General features: G+C 40.4%; 1 protein-coding gene across 1 annotated transcript in view; it reads right to left on the minus strand.

Moving 5' to 3' along the window:
* Window positions 1-14,752, minus strand: part of znf710b (zinc finger protein 710b) — a 35,282-nt gene extending 20,530 nt beyond the window's left edge. Inside the window, exon 1 of the mRNA XM_061668220.1 lies at window positions 14,642-14,752. The gene's annotated coding sequence lies outside the window, so the exon portion shown is untranslated. The remainder of the gene's footprint in view (window positions 1-14,641) is intronic.
* Window positions 14,753-20,002: the final 5,250 nt, after the last annotated feature.

The raw sequence follows: 20,002 nt of genomic DNA on the forward strand, positions 1-20,002 counted from the left end.
ACATCACTCCGTCGCTTAATACATTTAACATCAATATCTGTAAACTAATTCGTTTATTATTATTAATTAATAATTGTAGGAGAGTTTCCTAATTAATATAAGATGGACTAGCGGATCAACTCTTGTCGCAGATGTTACGTGTGCCTCGCGGTTCTGCTGGGACCACAACCAGGGCCACTGACCCGCAGCACCTCAACGCGAAAATACAAAAGACCAGTGCAACAAATACGACACAGGATGATCTGATGAGCAAAAAGTTTGCATAAACGTAAGCGTGCCAATAGAGGATGTCCGCTCCAGTGTATTCAGTGAATCCAATGTATTCAGTGATAACTGAGAGTAAAGTTATATGCATACCTATTTTACTATTTTTCACCGCTAACTCAGTGTCCGGTGGCGATGGTTTGTTTACAACAGCTGCTGCTGCAAAAGTGAACTGATCAAGATAAGCGGCCAGTGCCTCCTGTCTTTTGCGACTTTTTGCTTGGCTTTCGCCTGTCACACGCGGCCGTTTAGGCTCCTTGTGAGGAAATATAGTCGGCACTGCATTGGATTTAAGCAGTCATTTATACACAGACACACCGGTGAGCTCTCTCGTGAGCTGGGTGCGATCAAAGGCTTCAAACAACCGCGGATCTTTCGGCAGCTCAACTCCTCTGGCCACATCCTCCCACCATTTCCTCAACTTGATCTTTTTGGGAAAACTATGAATGCTTACATCTGTTTTTGCATTGCGTCCTGATTCGAAATTGCATCCCAAAGGTGCGCAGTATGGCATTTTTAACTCTTTTCACTGACGATAAAAGTTGTTCACAAGTGGCTAGCTTAGCGCCACAGTGAGCAGCAACGTAACAATTTTACAACAGCCATTCTACGTCATCATTCCCAGAATTCTTTGCGCACACTAAACATGGCAGTGACAGTGTATCAAATTATGGTCTAAACAAATGTTTTTTTTAACTTATGAGAATAATTTATAGATATATACCACTGTATTTCTGTAGTAGAGGTCAGTGGTTGTAAAATTAAATGTTTTTGTCATTTCAATCAGTTCACTTTAATACCTATGCCCGGGAAGCCCAAAAGAAGACGTGGTGTGAGGTCACTTTCTTCTGTCGTTTGATTGGTGAACTAGACTTAAACGTCACTGGCACTTAAATTGGATTGTCACGAACGGCGCCCGATGTGGAAGTTGAAGTCATGGTCTCGCCCACGAAATAGTTGATAAACAATAATTGATAAATAAAAGTAGCAAGCGACATTTTGATCATTGTAACGGAGTAAAAGTACCATTACTTCTTAACAGCAGAAACGGCGGAAGTGTTTTTTTCTGGTCTCGTCAACTCCTGTTGCTTGTCCAAAGCAGGTCCCGAGCACACAGGCGCCAAAAGGCGACTGATTTGCATGTATGAATTTGGAACTTCAGCTTGAAGCAAATTTCACTAACAGCTGAGCAGTTGTCAGTCAAAACAATCAAAATGGCTACTACCCAAGCCAGTGTAACCACCGATGCCTCGACAGACGACAAAAAAAGATAGTCAGAAAAGACAGATGGAGGAAGGGCGACAAACCATTAGACACAATGTTCACACACACACACACGCGCATGCACACGCACACACACACACACACACAAACACACAATCTAAAATTACATTGAAGAGGGCACAAAGTGGGCAATGTCAGCAGGATGAACAGTGACTGGAAACACTGAAAAGGTTTTGTCGTGGAACAGTCTAATCAAGACACTGCATGCTACATAACAACAACAGGAGCAAACAAAGCAAACTACTTGGTCTTAACATTAACATTTTACCCAAGTAAACAGAAGTAGGTTCAACACCAGTGATGTTTTGTTCTGTTAGCCTCCTATGGCTTAGCAAGGTAAGCTTCACAGCTGGTTGATTAACTTGTTAGAAGGTCACTCCTATGCATATTTAGCTGGCTGTTGTTTAGCCTCTGAGACAGTTAATTGGTCGTAAGCCTGTTCGCTTACTGTTGGTTAGCTGGTAAATTGTTACAGTGTATTGTTGGTGAAACTCTCAGTAAGTTGGTTCTTAGCATGCTAGCTGGCTGTTTGGCTTGCTGGACTATTAGACGGTGATTAGCCCTTTATTCTTATTTTGTTTTAACTTGGTTAGCTGGTAAGTGTGTTGGTTAAGTTGTCAGCGAAAATACCAAGAAAAAAAACTGCTAACAACTGTTTAGCTTCTAAACTAAGTTCTAAATTACTACTTACAGCCTGTAGCTTGATAGCTAGTTAGCATGTTCAAAGGTTGGGTAAACAGCCTGATGTTGGTGCAGCCTGGTGAGCTTCTGAGGTGGTTGGTTTACTTATCAGTTTGCTGATGTTAGCCACCTGCAGTTAAGCTCGCAAGAGTGTTCATTGGTGGTTAGGAATTGGTAAGACTGTTGATTAACTTGTTAGCAGCTTGGTTTTTGGCCCGCTCTTTGACTATTGTTTAGCTTTAAGGCAGGTGGTTAGCACTTTAGTCTTATGGTTTCCTGGTCCACTTTTTGATTAAGATGTTGACAAGTTGGTTCAGCTTAGTAGCTGACTTTTGTCCAGCTTATAACACTGTTATGGTGGTTGTTTAGCTGCTAAACTTGGTACCCGCATGCTATTAGCCTGTTAGCTGTCTCGTTGTTAGCTGTGTGATTAGCCTGTTAGCTGGCTCATTGTTAGCTGTGTGATTTTGAACTTGATTATCATATCAATATATGTCTGCCAACTTATACACTGGTGTTAACAAAACCATGAAAGTCTAGTAAGCGACACTGAGTAGCAAGGCTAAAACTGGATTATTAGTGGATTTCCCATCATTTTTCCATTTTAATAAAGAGGCAATTATGTTCAAGTTGCATGTTGTAGCCTTTATTCCACTTTAAGGGCTTCCCTAGCACTCATTAAATAGTAGAGGCTGGAATGCACGGGCTCGAAACATTAGGCCTCTGTATCTCCAGATTCATCAGCCTTCTGGTTCCCTTTTTTTTTTTTTTTTTTTAAACCCTGGCTACAGCGGAGCAGAGTACTGCAAGTGCTGACACCATCATTAGCTATTCTAAACCTCTTAGCTGGGGTACATTCTCACATGCTGATAAAGAATGGGTTGGTTAAATATACAAAAAAAATATACAAAATTAATTCATTAATTCGGCCCCCCCACACGTGTTTGCAAGTGATCATTATTCATGTGGATATCTTGGCAAGGTCAATTTCTGTGTGTTGCCGAATATTAAAATAACATCCTAATCGTTTTACTGTTTATCACTGCTAGACCTGAAGCATCATGCCATCATTGTAACAACCAACCTCAAATACTGATTGAGACTTATCTATGAAACGTTGTTGTTTCAAGCCTGTCCTGTTCAGCTGCATGGCCTTGCAGAATGGTGGATCTGTATGCCTTTGTGCCGGAACAGTTTTGCTGTGCAACAGGGGACTTTGAAATACTCCCTCTGCTTCTTAATTATTTATTTTATTTTGTATTAATCTGATTTTTATTTAAAATGCTAGGAAACATTGATTCGGTCACTACACGGTGATTAAACCTTGGAGCCCTCTCTGTTATTTTACTAACGCTACAAACAAAACAATCTGGTTAATCTGTGAATAAACAAGATCCATTATTATTGATGAGAATAGCCATATTTCCACCAAACTGTTCAATTCTCTATGGTACTTTTCAGATATGGTACACACCAGGCTAGCGTTTCTGCTGCGGTGTGCGTTAGCTCCTAGCATACCAGCGAGACAACGGGTACTCCACTTGAACTGAGGGTTAAAGACAATAAACACAACATAATACAGTGTTTTGTACATTGACAATGTTCTTCCCATTGTAACCTAAAAGAGGGCTGATGATTAACTCACGACCAATCATCTGACTGCGTTGTGGGGTGCTACCTCTTCAACATATTCTTTAGAACCCTTTACAATGTGAATGTAATAAAATGTATACCTTATTGAATAGGGACGAGCAAAAGATTTAATCATTTTGATTTTGGAAGCACAACAACATAGGTTCAGCTACATCCACGCTATGGCACAACTCCGCTGCATGGACTGCATTATTTTACTCAATACTAGACTACATGGAGGCAGGAGTTCAGAACATTCAGAAAGACATTTTCCACTCTCAAAAAAAAAAAAAAAAAAAAAAAGTCATTGGCAAAGGAAATTTTGTCAAATGGCGTTCTTGATATAGAAGTGCGCACTTTGTGGGAATGAGGCTTAAGTACTCAACATGACAAGGCCCTGCATCACTTTTAATATAGTCAGTTAATTAATATTTAGCTGGCAGCCATCAAACGGCTTAATGTTGTCATCAGTCTTGACTGTACACTGAGTTCCAAATTATTATGCAAATGGTATTTTTCTCTTATTTTCCTGAATAGTTGATACATATGATAGTCAGCATAACTTTATCATCAAAGTCAGAAGATAATTAAAATGTTTTTGAAACAAACCTCTCAATGATAACAATATTTCTTGGGGAAATAAAAAACTTAAAATGCCTGGCCCAAAATGTTATGCACAATAGTTTCAAGACATTTGACAGGTTTTAAAGAACCGAAAATAGTCATTGATTGGATTTGCAGCATTTGGAGGTCATACTTAATGAAATCAAGTTATTACAACAAAAAACATTAGTCAAGTTACATTTTGACATAGGATAGGACCACTTATTTGATAGCAGCTTCACAATTATATTTTTGGAGAGTTTCTGCTTGAATTTCTTTGAAATTGTACATTGAAATCATCCTTGAAGATGATTTTGCTAATGAAAGCATGGTTCCTCTTTTAGTACCATGTAAGGAAGTGGTCAGTCAGAAACTCCACATACTTTTCAGAGGTCGTTTTCACACCTTCAGGGACCCTAAAAGAGCTGACAAGCTCGCTCCCCGGCATTAGTTTATTGAATCAGGCATTGAGGTTTTAGGCCTGTGGAGAAAAATAAATAAATAAAAACTGGCTACCTCGGCTAAGTTGACCACAAAAATTCGTTGACACAAAAATGTCTTCCTCAAGGCAATAAAAAGTATTAATAAAAGCATATTTGCGCCTCCCGGAACCATTTGGCCACTATCCATGTTTACCGCACAGACATTTGTTGCAGACAGACGCCCTGTTGGGCCAGTGGAAAAGCATTACCAAGAACGACAGAGGAGCGTCTGTCAGTGATTTTTAAGACTATTTGATGTGTAATGTACATATAACATGATGTATGAGTGAGCTGAATGGAAGTTAGTGTTTTTGTCTTTTAACCTATGTTATTAAATGTTAATCGCGAATGCTAACCATTTTAGTAAAGGCTGATTTTGTTGTCTCCAATTCTGTACAGTTTATACCATGCACTCAGTACCAATATATGCAGTTTAAGGATCGAAGTCTAGCTCTTATAAATGAGAATAAAATACATGTTAGTAGTAAAAACATTTTTATACACACACACACACACACCGAGTACGGAAAGTATTCAGACTGCCTTAAATTTTTCACTCATTCACTCAATCATTTAAGTTTATTTTTTTCCTCATTAATGTAGACACAGCACCCCATATTGACTGAATTTTTTATTTTTTTTATTTTTGCAGATTTATTAAAAAGAAAAACTGAAATAACACACAGCCATAAGTATTCAGACCCTTTGTTGTGACACTCATATATTTAACTCGGGTGCTGTCCATTTCTTCTGATCATCCTTGTGATGGTTCTACACCCTCATTGGAGTCCAGCTGTGTTTGATTATACCTATTGGACTTGATTAGGAAAGCCACACACCTGTCTATGTAAGACCATACACCTCACAGTGCATGTCAGAGCAAATGGGAATCATGAGGTCCAAGGACCTGCCTGAAGATCTCAAGAGACAGAATTGTGGCAAGGCACAGATCTGGCCATGGTTACAAAAAAAATTCTGCTGCAACTTAACGTTCCTAAGAGCTCAGTGGCCTCCATAATCCTTAAATGGAAGATGTTTGAGACGACCAAAACTCCTCCAAGAGCTGGCCGTCCGGCCAAACTGAGCAAATTGGGAGAGAAGAGCCTTGGTGAGAGAGGTAAAGAAGAACCCAAAGATCATTGTTGCTGAGCTCCAGAGATGCAGTCGGGAGATGGGAGAAGGTTCTAGAAAGTCAACCATCACTGCAGCCCTCCACCAGTGGCAGAGTGGCCCGACGGAAGCCTCTCCTCAGGGCAAGACACATGAAAGCCCGCATGTAGTTTGCAAAAAAATCACCTGAAGGACTCCAAGATGGTGAGAAATAAGATTCTCTGATCTGATGAGACCCAGATAGAACTTTTTGGCCTTAATTCTAAGCGGCATGTGTGGAGAAAACCTGCCACTGCTCATCACCTGTCCAATACAGTCCCAACAGTGAAGCATGGTGGTGGCAGCATCATGCTGCGGTTGTATTTTTCAGCTGCAGGGACAGGACGACTGGTTCCAATCGAAGGAAAGATGAATGCTGCCAAGTACAGGGATATCCTGGACGAAAACATTCTCCAGAGTGCTCAGGACCTCAGACTGGGCCGAAGGTTCGCCTTCGAACAAGACAATAAACCTAAGCACACAGCTAAAATAACTTCAGAACAACCCCGTGACTGTTCTTGAATGGCCCAGCCAGAGTCCTGACTCAAACCCAACTGAGCATCTCTGGAGAGACATGAAAATGGCTGTACAGCAACGTTCACCATCCAACCTAACAGAACTGGAGAGGATCTGCAATGAGGAATGGCAGAGGATCCACAAATCCAGGTGTGGAAAACTTGTTGCATCATTCCAAAGAAGGCTCATGGCTGTATTAGCTCAAATGGGTGCTTCTACTAAATACTGAGCAAAGGGTCTGAATACTTGTGGCTGTGTGATATTTCAGTTTTTCTTTATTCGTAAATTTGCAAAAAATTGAAAAAAATAACTTAAATGATTCTAGCAAATGGCTGCAATATAACAAAAAGTCAAAAATTGAAGGGGGTCTGAATACTTTCCATACCCAGTGTATGTCAGCCTGGTGAAGTAGTCTTCGTGTGTAGTATTTTGTACGAGTATGAGTACTCCACAAACAGAATTGGCAGCATCACTATTTGGGGGTCTGAATACTTTCCGTACCCACTGTGTGTGTGTGTGTGTATCTAAAAAAAGAAAAAAAGAATATATATATATATATATATATATATATATATATATATGGTTTTTTTTTTGTTTCACACACATCTTTGAAAAAACTTTTTTTGTGGGGGACGACAAAATCTCTATAGGATAATTGATTCTAAAAAGATTCAATAGTGACAGCCCTAGTTTGTTCAAAAACATTTCAATTATATTCTGACACATGATGACTTAAATTATGTCAGTTGTCATTTGTATCAACTATATAGGAAATCAGAGAAAACTATAGTTTGCATGAGGATAAGCAGTAAAGAATGGATGGATAATAATTTGGAACGCTGTGTAGTGCGGTATTGTGGACACTCAAAATCAGAGCAGCAGCCACTTGAATGAGTTTGAAGGTGGACCTTTTAAGAGAAATGCATCAGGCTGCTTGGCAAAGTATAGAACCGCTTGATGGGGGCAGTGAAACAAGAGCTTCCTGACCATTGGTTGCAGTGATGGTGACTGTGGCTGACGCCAGCCACCCCCACCCCCTTTGGGCATTGAGACAGAGGATGAAAGTCAAAGTGGCATCCAAAATGGGTCACTTTGGCAACCAGTACAAAATGTTCAGCAAGAAGAAATATCTGCACTGTACTGATACCAGAGTGAAATTTTAATATCACTATCCATTACTCATTGACACAAAGGAAGAAGAAACTGTACTTTTGTTTAGCAGCAGCTACTTTGTTACAGGCACAACCCTTATTACCAACTCAAGTAGAGTAGAGAGACAAATAATCACAACTAATCCTCTTTTCTGTTAAAAGTCAGCTAAGGCCTGATTGCCTGTGGTGTGAGGTTTTAAGAGTGATTTATTTATTTATTTATTGTCATCTTGAGTATACCACACACTACAAAAGCAGCAAGTATTAGTAAAATTGCATTTATTGCTATGACTGAACGAACACAATATACTGATCTGTAAATAAAGCAAATAAAAAAAGAAATACAACACTGATTCTTTAGAAAGCCACACTGTACAAACCCAACTGTCCGGAACAGATAGCTCAGACACCAATGGCCGGCACACTGTCAAACTATTTGCGTGATCTGCGATCGCTCACGCTATGGAGCTAGCTAGTAGCTGCTAATGCTAATATACACAAACCGCATGAACACTTTCTATCCCGTCCGTGAAAGGCAAACTACTATTTTATGTTTTCTGCTACGTTCACGGCGCAAACACAAAAAGACAAGGGCTTCAACTGCCACCACGATCACTCTGCGCAGTTGTTTTGTTTACAATACAGGAGTGGCACGGACTCGCAATTCTCTTTAACATGATACATACATCGTACTCGATAATGTGTTCATGTTTAGGTGATTTTACAAATATATGCCTCCGTATTCATCGTAACATCTTTTATCCACGTTTTGCAGACTACGGTTGTTCCCAAAGTATGGAAATGCCCTTTTTTGGGATTAGTTATGGCTCACTTGTCACGAGAATCTTCTCCTGCATGTTGGCGGAAGTCTCACGGAGTAGCGAAAAGTATAGAAAATAAAATGTATTATCCCCTTGATCCATAGAGCATTAATAAAATATTGATCGAATTGAGCTTCTCAATTTCGCCCAGCACTACTGCCTATTATTAATTATAGAACTGCCAATTACTGTATGAGTAAAATTGTATTTATGGCTAGGACTGTAGAGTGCCAATCTATAGAAATTCAGTTCCAGAAAAATGTGTCTGTTTCCATATTTTTTTTAATTATGTCACAAACATAAGAGTTATTGGCAGTATATTATGTAACAGAATAGAAATAATTCTGCAAACTGTTAGATTTCACAAAATAATCATTAATCTATAATCCATCCATTTTCCATACCGCTTATCCTCACTAGGGTCACAGGCAAGCTGGAGCCTATCCCAGCTGACTCTGGGCGAGAGGCGGAGTACACCCTGACCGGCCAGCCAATTGCAGGGCACATATAAACAAATAACCATGCGAACTCACATTCACATTTACGGGCAATTTAGAGTCTTCACTAAACCTACTATGAATGTTTTTGGCATATGGTGGGCGTGCCCGGAAAGGCACGGGGAGAGCATGCAAACTCCACACAGACCTCAAAACTGTGAGGCAGATGTGCTAACCATTTGTCCACCGTGCCACTTACTGTATAATCATAATCGTTAAAAAGTTATGGCTTCAGTATTTATGTTAATATATTTATTGTATCAACCTTGCGATGGTGGATGCATTTGCTGTCAAATGTGTTCTCTTGCATGCTATTTTTCGATTTCCTCTTTCCACTATTGCTGCTGAAATGATGCTAATTTCTATTTCCAATTTTTCATTGTGGGACTAATAAAGGTTATCTTATATTACAAATATGTATTATATTAATGTACTTTAAATTTATAGGCCCATTCTCTCTATTGATGTAGCAGTGGTGACATACTAATTCATTTCCGGTCCCTTTGCATCTGTCTAGCATAGTGTATTACAGTATTTTCCTCTCTAGACACACATTAATTAACTTTCTATTTTTGCTCTTCGAATTTGGCTGATCTCCGTTATAATGTGGTTCTAGCCAGACCTATGTGACAAGTGTACTGTACCACCCAATCACTTATTTTGGTGTTCTGCAACTTCATGTTGGCTTAGCAATTAGCATGGCATACCCATCTTTCTCCCATCTTGTCCTCCGTCCTTCCTTCGTGATAACGATACTTGTCAGAAGTATAGCTTAATCGCTGTCATGGAGGTGATGATTAGTGACTTTTGCTGCGTTGACAACGGACACGAGGTGCACGCTTGCCTCTGCAGCTCAACATTGCATTTAGCCACGTTAGCTGTAGTTCGTAGGTAGCTGGAGCATCACAAAATGGCATGAAACAGCAAGGTTGGGCGACAACAGGGACACTCCAGTTTGGGCTAGCTACTAGCATGATGCCGGTAAAGCCACGCGGTTCCCATAGTTCATTGCAACATGCAAATTTGAATTATTGCAGAAGATGTTAATTTTTGTTGTTAATGTGCGTTCACATTAACAACAAATGTGCGTTAATTTAACTATCACATTTATGGTTGAGCTATTGTGCACTATGTAATTATCAAACCATGACTGTAGGCTCTGCGTGACATCCCTGTCAATTCAACTGGATCGTCAGCAAAGTCCTATTGTGCATTGCTTGTTAATAGCAAATATTTCTTAACTATATAGTGTACACAGTGCGCGTCAACCACTGCAAAGCTAAAAGATTGCGTCAATATATGACAGGTTTTTTCAGATATATATATATATATATATTTTTTTTTTAGTGAGAAAAGTCTTTTGGTCTGAAACTAAGCCGAAACATTTCAGCGGCTGAAAATTTGGTGCATCGCTAATTTTGATATGTTAAAAATCAGTACGTTTCTACCCTGCTTAACAAACAGGACAAATACGGCTGGTGACAGGGATTTTAACACACAGTCTCTTGGACCAATAATAATAGTCTGTGAAGAATCAGGATACACATCTCATCAAATCAATCAGGAATTGCATTACAGGGCTTAGTTGCTCTACTTTTTCCACTTTCACTTCCTGGAGGTGCAACAGCCAGGTCTAGGGTTGGTCATATCAGGGTTTTATGCTGCCAATTCTGATAATGATCATCGATGTGTGAGATCTGCCGATCACTGACGATACCGTTCCAATGGATTAGCTGTAAGTTTTTTCCATTTAATTATGGTGAGTGGTATTGGCTAGATCAGGGGTGTCCAAACTTTTTGCAAAGAGGGCCAGATTTGGTCAGATGAAAATGTATGGGGGCCGACCATTCGGCCTGACATTCCTCGAACCATTACATTGTAAATTAACATGTAAATATGTAACTATATCACTTTGCTGTCTGCAGCTAGGCCGATATTGCAAATGAGACTCTCTTTTCAATTGAATTACTAGGATAGTTAAAGATTAAAATAATAAATTAAATACAAATTAACCGTTTTATGAACGTTGACTGACATAGAAAAACAGTAAGTACGGGGGTACCTGAGCGTGCCTCCTTGAGTTGCGTGATAACGTATTCCAACTGCTGCGCAAACTAGTTCGGAACCTCGAGACCACGTATGTCGGTGCCAAGAACAGCAGACCCCCTGTACTTCACAGTGGAAAGTCGGGCTGTCACTATCGAATAATTTTAGAATCGATTATTCTATTGATTATTCCATAGAATCGATTAATAGGATAAACACTTACAGTTGTGTTAAAGTGTGTGCCCCCTTCCTGATTTTTTTTTGTTGCGTTTGTCACAGTTAAATAATTCCCATTCATTCATCTTCCATACCGCTTATCCTCAGTAGGGTCAAAAGACAACAAGTAAACACAAAATGCCGTTTTTAAATGACGGTTTTTATTATTAAACACATTCACTGCCATTGACGGCTTTAGAAGTCAAATGTGTTAACTGGGAGGGCTGGCAGTGAATGAGTGAAGGGAGAAAAAACATAATAATTCAAAACCTACATGGCCCTGTGTGCCAGCACGGTGGGCGACTGGTTAGGACATCTGCCTCACAGTTCTAGGGACCGGGTTTCAAATCCCAGCCCCGCCTGTGTGGAGTTTGCATGTTCTCCCCGTCCCCTGGGTGGGTTTTCCCCGGGCACTCCAGTTTCCTCCCACATCCCAAAAACATGCGTGGTCGGTTGATCGAGGACTCTAAATTGCCCGTAGGTGTGAATGTGAGTGAGAATGGTTGTTTGTTTCTATGTGCCCTGCAATTGGCTGGCGACCGGTTCAGGGTGTACCCCGTGTCCCGCCTGAAGATAGCTGGGGATAGGCTCCAGCAGCCTGCAACCCTAGTGAGGATAAGCGGTAAAGTAAATGGATGGATGGCTGGATGGCCCTGTGTGAAAAAGTTATTGCCGCCCCCCCCCCCCCCCCCCCCCCCCCCCATTCAATCATGGCTGTGGTTTATCATACCAGAGTTTAATTTCTCTCGCCACAACCAGGCCTGATACTGCCACACCTCAATCAGGAAATCACTTAAATAGGGCCTGTGAAGTAGAACAAAAGATCCTCAGAAGCTAGACATCATGTCGAGATCTAATAAAATTCAGAAACAAATGAGGAGAAAAAAATTAATTGAGCTCCATCAGTACGGAAAAGGTTGTAAAGCCAGCATTGAGACTCCACCGAACCACAGTGAGAGCCATTAGCCAAAAACGGCAAAAACATAGAAGAGTGGTGAACCTTCCCAGAAGTGGCCGGCTGACCAGAATTACCCCAAGAGCGCAGCAACGACTCATCTTTAAGGGCACAAAAGAACCCACAACAACATCCAAAGAACTGCAGGTCTCACTTGCCTCAGTTGAGGTCAGTGTTCACAAATCCACCATGAGAAAGAGACTGCGCAAAAATGGCCTGCATAGCAGAGTTCCAAGCCGAAAACCACTGCTGAGCAAAAAGAACATTAAAGCACGTCTCAATTTTGCCAGAAGACATCTTTATTATCCCCAAGATTTTTGGGAAAACGTACTGTGGCCTGAAGACACAAAAGTTTAACTTTTTGGAAGGTGTGTGTCCCATAACATCTGGTGTAAAAGTAAAAAATAAAAACAAAAACAAATAAATAAAAATGAAATATGGTGGTGGTAGTGTGATTGTCTGGGGCTGTTTTGCTTCTTCAGGACCTGGAAGACTTGCTGTGATAAATGAAACCATCAATTCTGCTGTCCACCCAAAAAAAAATAGACAAAGGAGAATTTCCTCCCATCTGTTTGTGACCTCAAGCTGAAACAAACTTGGGTTCTGCAGAAGGACAATGTTCCAAAACACAACAGCAAGTCCACCTCTGAATGGCTGAAGAAAAAACAAATGAAGACTTTGGAGTGGCCTCGTCAAATTCCTGACCTGAATTGTATTGAGATGCTGTGGCATGACCTTAAAAAGGCGGTTCATGCTTGAAAATGTTCCAAACTGGCTTAATTACAATATTTCTGCAAAGATGAGTGGGCTGAAATTCCTCCACAGCACCATAAGACTCATTGCAAGTTATCACAAACACTTGATTGCAGATGTTGCTGTTAAGGGTCGCCCAACCAATTATTAGGTTTAGGGGGCAATCACTTTTTCACACAGGGGCATGCAGGTAGGGATTTTGTTTTCTCCCTTAATAATAAAAATCTTCATTTAAAAACTGCATTTTGTGTTCACATACATTGTCTTTGACTAATATTTAAATTTGTTTGATCATGTGAAACATTTATGTGTGACAAACATGCAAAACAAATAAGGGGGCAAACATTTTCACACCACTGAATTTTGCATTAAGGTTTACTGCAAAATCATTTTTTTCTGATTAGTTTGTTACCTGATTATTGTTGTTTATGTGGTATTGTTTGAGGGGCTGATGTTGTTCCAAAGAATGGCAGACTTCACTTATGTTGTTTTTCTCACCAACCTTTTTGAAACTGAAAGCTACTTCTTGGGTACTGATACATGCAAAAGGATACTACTTTGGTATACACTTGTGAGGCTGCTTTGGGTTCAATTAATTGTCAATTACAGGCTATTCATATTACAATATGTTTTTCCATTAATTGATTATGATTCAGTTAGTGGTTTGGAAAATAGGGAAAAATGGTGATCATGCTTTTCCAAATGAAATGTTAGATGTAGCAAATGTTTTCATTTTGATTAAACACAAAAGATAAATCAGTCAGCTTTCATGAAGGACAACATAAATAAGAGAATATTTACTTTTTCGAGAGGCTGATATCAGAGAATTTGGACAATTTTAAGTTAAACAAATGCTCTAAACGATTTAGCGGTTATCAAAATAGTTGATTAATTTTATGAACAATTAGTTGTTGATTAATTGTGACACCTCTAGTGGAGAGGCAGCAATATGTTTGTCCCTTAAGATACAATACACTTCAGAACCTTATCATGCAAAATAGTGGACTACAATGTAACTGTGCCTCTTCCAGGTCCAAAGCTATGAAGTTCAATGTCAAGTGTAAAAAAATAAAATAAAATAAAAAAAAAAGTGACTGGTACCACGAAAAGCACAATAGTGTACTTTTAAACGAAAGTATAAAGTAAGACTGGATAATATGATATCCTGCTGACACATGAGAAAAGAAAACAGAGCATAAAGTTAGTAGAAGACGGACGGGGCCTATGTGTGTGAGGCATCCCGGTTTTGAGGGGCAGGGATGGGCAGAGTGGGGCTAGTGTGGCCTGGTAGCCTTGGCTCCTCGTCCAGCCCCCTCTCTCACTCGTCGCCGCCTGTTTTTGGCACGGTGCAACGTAAACAAGTACCCAAAAAAAAAAGCAATCGGGACGACATTTTGGCGACGGTAGCTTAGCTGCGCCGCTCGTTTGTAGCATGAAAGCAGCGACTGCGGAAGAGATGTGGTAGTCAGCCGCCGAGGGGGAAATCGAACCAAGTTAGGATTGAAGCAGTCCGAGCAAACACTTTTATAACCAAGCACTTCGCTACTCTACGTCCGGGCGCAATACACAATACGTAAACTTGGCTGCTCACCTGGTTCCAAAACGGGTTTATGGTGGCGAGACTGGTGGTGGTTTTTGAGCGGAAGGAAGAAGAAGCGATTGGAACGACGGACGGCGGCCGTTGTGTGAAAGCAGGAGGGAGGGAGGGAGGGGAGGGGAGGGGAGAGGAAAGGAAAGGAGGGGAGAGGAAAGGAAAGGAGGGGAGAGGAGAGGAGCTGACGTGAATGAATAAACAAGAGAGCTCTTCCTCCTTTATCATCCCTCGCAATTAAACGTTATTTTTAACATTTTTTTAATTGTCTCTCACGCGATTATAATTATACCGCAATACTAAAATATGCGTAAATACGGAGTTTTAAATGAGACAATTTAATAATAGCGTTATTTTAATGTTAAATGGACGCCAGGGTTGCATTTGCGACGTTGACGATTAGACGTCACTTGTCGTACGTCGGCGTTCCACAATATGGCGTCATTTCATTTCGTGCAGTTGGATTGATGCCCCAATCTCCATATACTTAAATGGATTTTGCATCAAATATCAATTTAAAATCTCTACCCCAAAATTGAGTCTGCATGCGTGTGAGTCACTTTGCACGAATTAAAAAGCTCTTTCCATCTTTTTCCAATTATTTAAACAAGACAGTGATTGCTAAAAGGCCTTTTATTTTTCTCGTATTAATATTTTAACTTGTGCATCTAAAAGACTTGACGTGTGTTTATTAAATAAAATATTAGTATTCTCTGAGCTAAATGGCATTAATTGGTATTAATTATTAGTAAATAATGTCTATATATCTATCTATCTAGCCATCTAGCTATCTATCGACAGTCCATATCTATAGTGTTCAGTGGGCGGCCTTTGGGTGACTCTCCGCAAGGAGTCTCCAGATGCCAATTGTTTGAAGCAATGTTGTACTGTTGGTAAGGATTTCTCTCAGGGACTTGCTGTCTCAAACTGTAGGTCACTGGTTAATGTCCAGTTCTCACAGCCATAAAACAAGACCAGACCTTTAAAAAGGACAATTTGCTTCCCGAGTCTCTGTTACAACAACAAGAACATCCATTGGCTGTGAATGTCACAGCATAATCTGGAAAATTGAGGTTGGTATATGTCTCTTTTGATAGATGCAGTCACTTCAATTGTAGACCTTATAGCACCACCCAATACCCAATCCATACCAGTATAGAACAGTATGAAAGCAACAATGTATCCCCAACATACTGTTGCATAATCTGGGAAAAAGTCAGAAATCAATTTATACGGAACAGACAGGCTCGAATCCTTCTTCTTCAAAAAAAAAAGAAAAAAAAAAAACGTCGTAGGGTACTTTGTGTAAAAAAAAAATATATATATATATATATAAATAGGAGTTTGTGCTCTTGCACTCTTCCAACCAATAATATATCCATCCATTTTCTGCTGGTCATCCCGTGCAGGGTCACGGGTGAGCTGGAGCCATTTACCCCAGCAGGCGAAATACACCCCGGACCGGTCGGTAGTTAATCACAGGACACAGTGGAGGAAATAATTAATTGTTATATTTGAAGGTTTGCTCTCTTGCAATGACAAGTTTCAAATGTTATGGTTGTTTATTGATTATGTTCATAGAATATCTGTCAAAAATGCATAAAATAACCCAACATAAAAGTTATAAAATATTGTTCATTTTATTCAGTAGAATAAGTGTTTTATCCTCATGCAACACATAAAACAGTACTTGGTGGAGAAATCCTTGTTGGCAATCACAGTAATGAGGTGAGACCGTTCTTGTAGTTATTTACCAGGTTTGCACACAGCTCAAGAGGGATGTTGGCTCACTCCTCTTTACAGAAACTTAAGTCTCTTGGCTACGGCTTGAAAACTCAGAGGTTCAGCTCTCTCCACGGGTTTTCTATTGGGTTGAGGTCTAGACTGGCAAGGCCACTCCATGACCTCAATATGCTTGAGCCACTCCTTTGTTGCCCTGGCACTCCTGGCAGTATGTTTTGGGTCAACGACCCATCTTCAGTGGGTTCCTTCTGGGGAAAGAACATTTTCATGCAAGGCATGACAGTACAGTACATGGCTCTGTTCACTGGCCCTTCAATGTGGTCAAGGCGACCTGTAGCCTTTGCAGAAAAACAGAAAAACAAAACACAATTTTTCAAACTTTATGCCTGTGCTTTTTGGTTTATTCTACCATGTTTTCACTTGCCATAAAATTATAGACTGTTAATTGCTTTGTAAATTAGAAAACTAACTATTCAGCAGGGGCTCAAATAAGTATTGTCCCCACTGTTTATAGAAAAACAAACATTCACACACTTAAAGCAATTTAGAGTGTTCCATTAACCTAACATGCATGTTCTGGGAATGTGGGAGGAAGCTACCTGGTGAAAAACCATGCAAGCATGGGCACAACATGTAAACTCCACACAGGAAGGGCCCGAGCCAAGATTAAAATACAGCCAATTATAAAATATGTGGCGACAGGGAAAATCCAAAAGTCACACCACCACAGTACTGTATTTTTAGCAGTGAAAATGTGCTGCCAAATGACCAAATTCGACACTAGAGGGCACCAACACCCCATGTGATTAACTCTAACCAAAGGGGCCTCAAGTATGTCTTAGTTAGGCCTCATTGTGATTAACATCCCTTGATTAGTTTTCTACTGTTGATGAGGGATAGTGTTCCTGTAATATTCTGAGAGTTTTGGGGCTAATCAGTGTCCAGAATCTCAGCAGCCAATCCAGAATTTTTGTGGTCACTGGGTTGAACTTCAGGGAAGATGGCCGTCATCGTATTTATTTTGGATCGTTAAGTAGGAGAATAAACAAGAACAATGCACACAATGTGAGAGAAGGAGAGGCCTTGGAGGATAGTCCTGATAGTCCTATTTATTATTATTATTTATTTAAGCCATTTACACTGCAGGTACTGCTATTGAATGTCAAAAAAGGCTTATTTATTATCTTGCATTGTGAACCGATTTGAAGTCGATCGGCTAGAGCTCTTTCACCAGACCAGTAATGAGTGTTTAGGACCAATAAGGGCCGCCGTAGTTGTTGCTTGAGTTGAACAGAAGTGAGCAAAAATATGGTTGTGGCATTGTGCATCACTCTTTGGGTAAAAACGTTAGTCAGAAGCACAGTTTGGACCTTGGAAACCTTATAGCTGGCTACGACCATGATGGACAGGGACTCTTAAATGTGGAGGGGAGGGGGGAGCAAGACAGCCAAAGCTGTCAAGAGGACGCGTGCCAGTCTGAAATTCATCCAGCCATCCATTTTCTATAACACTTGACTTTGTACGCGAAGGCGGGTACACCCTGGAGTGGTCGCCAATCAGTCACGGGGCAGACAAACAACCATCCACACTGACATTCACAGTTTAGAGTATTCAGTAAACCTAATATATGTGTTTTGGGAATGAGGGGGGAAGCCAGAGTACCCGGAGAAAACCAACGCAAGTACAGGGAGAACATGCAAATGTTGCAAGGGCCGCAGCTAAATTTTCAACCCTGAACTTTAGAACTGAGAGGCCAATGTGCTAAACACTAGTCCACCGTGCTTCCCGAATTTGAAATTTAGATTTTCTTAAATAAAATCATGATCACTGCTACTGAGCCTATACTAATTCCTGCTTTATCTCATTTAGATTTGTTTTTTTTCTCAAGAACATGAGAATTATCTTACTGCTTGTTTTTTTTAATATATATATATTTTATCACGCTTAATGGTATCAATATTACTCAACAGAAGATCAACGCACTTACTGAACATCCAATCACATTGTGCTGCCGTAATGCAGTTTATAGCCACGAGGGGCATATTTGCACGCTATCCAGGATTGCCATGATAGAATGCAGCATAATACATTTAAAAATATTTTTTTTGTGTGCTGTTGGCATTTCTACATGCTGTTTCTATGATAATACATTCTAGTCTACTCTGGACCTGCGTAGCAATGATGAGTGGTCTGCATCGATGGCTATGAATAATTTCTTGTGGGTGGCAAGACCTTGCTAATGCTTGCCCACCTCCTCATGCCTCTCGTGCACAAATAACCACAAATAGACAAATAAACAGATTCTGTTTTGTTTCCTCTAACAGCTTTCCTCCACTTAAGCGGTGGAAACACATACCGACAATCTGTACCAATTTAAGCATTTTACTTTGCTTCCAATTAAAGTAAGCAGGCGCAATTGTCGGATGTCAGTAAAAGATTATCCTGAGCAATTATGGTGAAGGAGCTGTACGGTGAAAAAGTGGTAAGCACATCCACCTCACAGCTCTGAGGTTTTGGGTTCAAATCTGGGCTCTGGCCTTTTGGAGTTTGCATGTTTTCCCCGTGCCTGTGTGGGTTTTCTCCGGGTATTTCCGGCTTCCTCCCACATTCCAAAAACATAAATCTTCAGTTAATTGAAGGCTCAATTCTCCTTAGGTGTGAATGTGAGTGTGAATGGTTGTTTGTCTATATGTGCCCTGCGATTGGCTGCTGACCAGTTCAGGGTGTACCCTGCCTCTTGCCCAAAGTCAGCTGGGATCGGCTCCAGCTCACCCGCGACCCTAATGAGGATAAGCGCTATAGAAAATGGATAGATGGATTATCCCGTGGAGAGGGGTGTGTTAAGAGTGAGTATTCAGTGATTGTAATGTGAAAAGAAACGATAGCCAATTAGGAACCGACCTGGAGCTTGTGCTGTTGCTGGACAGAAATAAAGGTGCAACTGGCTGCGGTGATTTAAAATGTGTCTCACAAGTCAGTCATCACAATAAAAATGTGGAGGAGAAGAGTTTTTTAACTGCAATGCAGTCGCCAGGGAATCTAACAGCGTAGCTTCTTCAATTCTTCTACAACTACTTTTATTTACTACATTCTTCTTCCTTGTCCTGTGGCACCATACTGCCTCTCAGAGGTCAATCGAGCTACCGGGGTCATGCAGAGACCTTTGGAGGGGCGGGTGCTCAAAGTTAAAAGAAGGGAACATGGAACAAGTGTTTGAAATGTTTCAGCAGAGCATTGCAGGCTATTCATGAAAACAGAATAAGAAAAGAAACTTGCTTTAAGAACACCAGAAATTGCATTTTCTAGCAAAAGTGCGCACCTTTTGCTTAGCTGTTAATCGGAATGATAACAAACCCACCAATTAGCATTTTATGCGCGAATTTTTTTACATCTATTTTGAGGGTCATATATTAGCATTTTGTGTGCATGTTACAACTATATTGTGGCCAAACTAAAAAAATCCCATGCCATGCCTGGAGCCATGTACATGTTATCAGAATCAGAATCTTCTTTATTTGCAAAGTATGTCAAAAACACACAAGGAATGTGTCCCTGGCAGTTGGAGCCGCTCTCGTACGACGATAGACAGCCACTTTGACAAACAATACTTTTGAGACA

This window comes from Phycodurus eques, chromosome 2 (genome assembly GCF_024500275.1).
Source record: "Phycodurus eques isolate BA_2022a chromosome 2, UOR_Pequ_1.1, whole genome shotgun sequence".
Taxonomy (NCBI): Eukaryota; Metazoa; Chordata; class Actinopteri; order Syngnathiformes; family Syngnathidae; genus Phycodurus; species Phycodurus eques.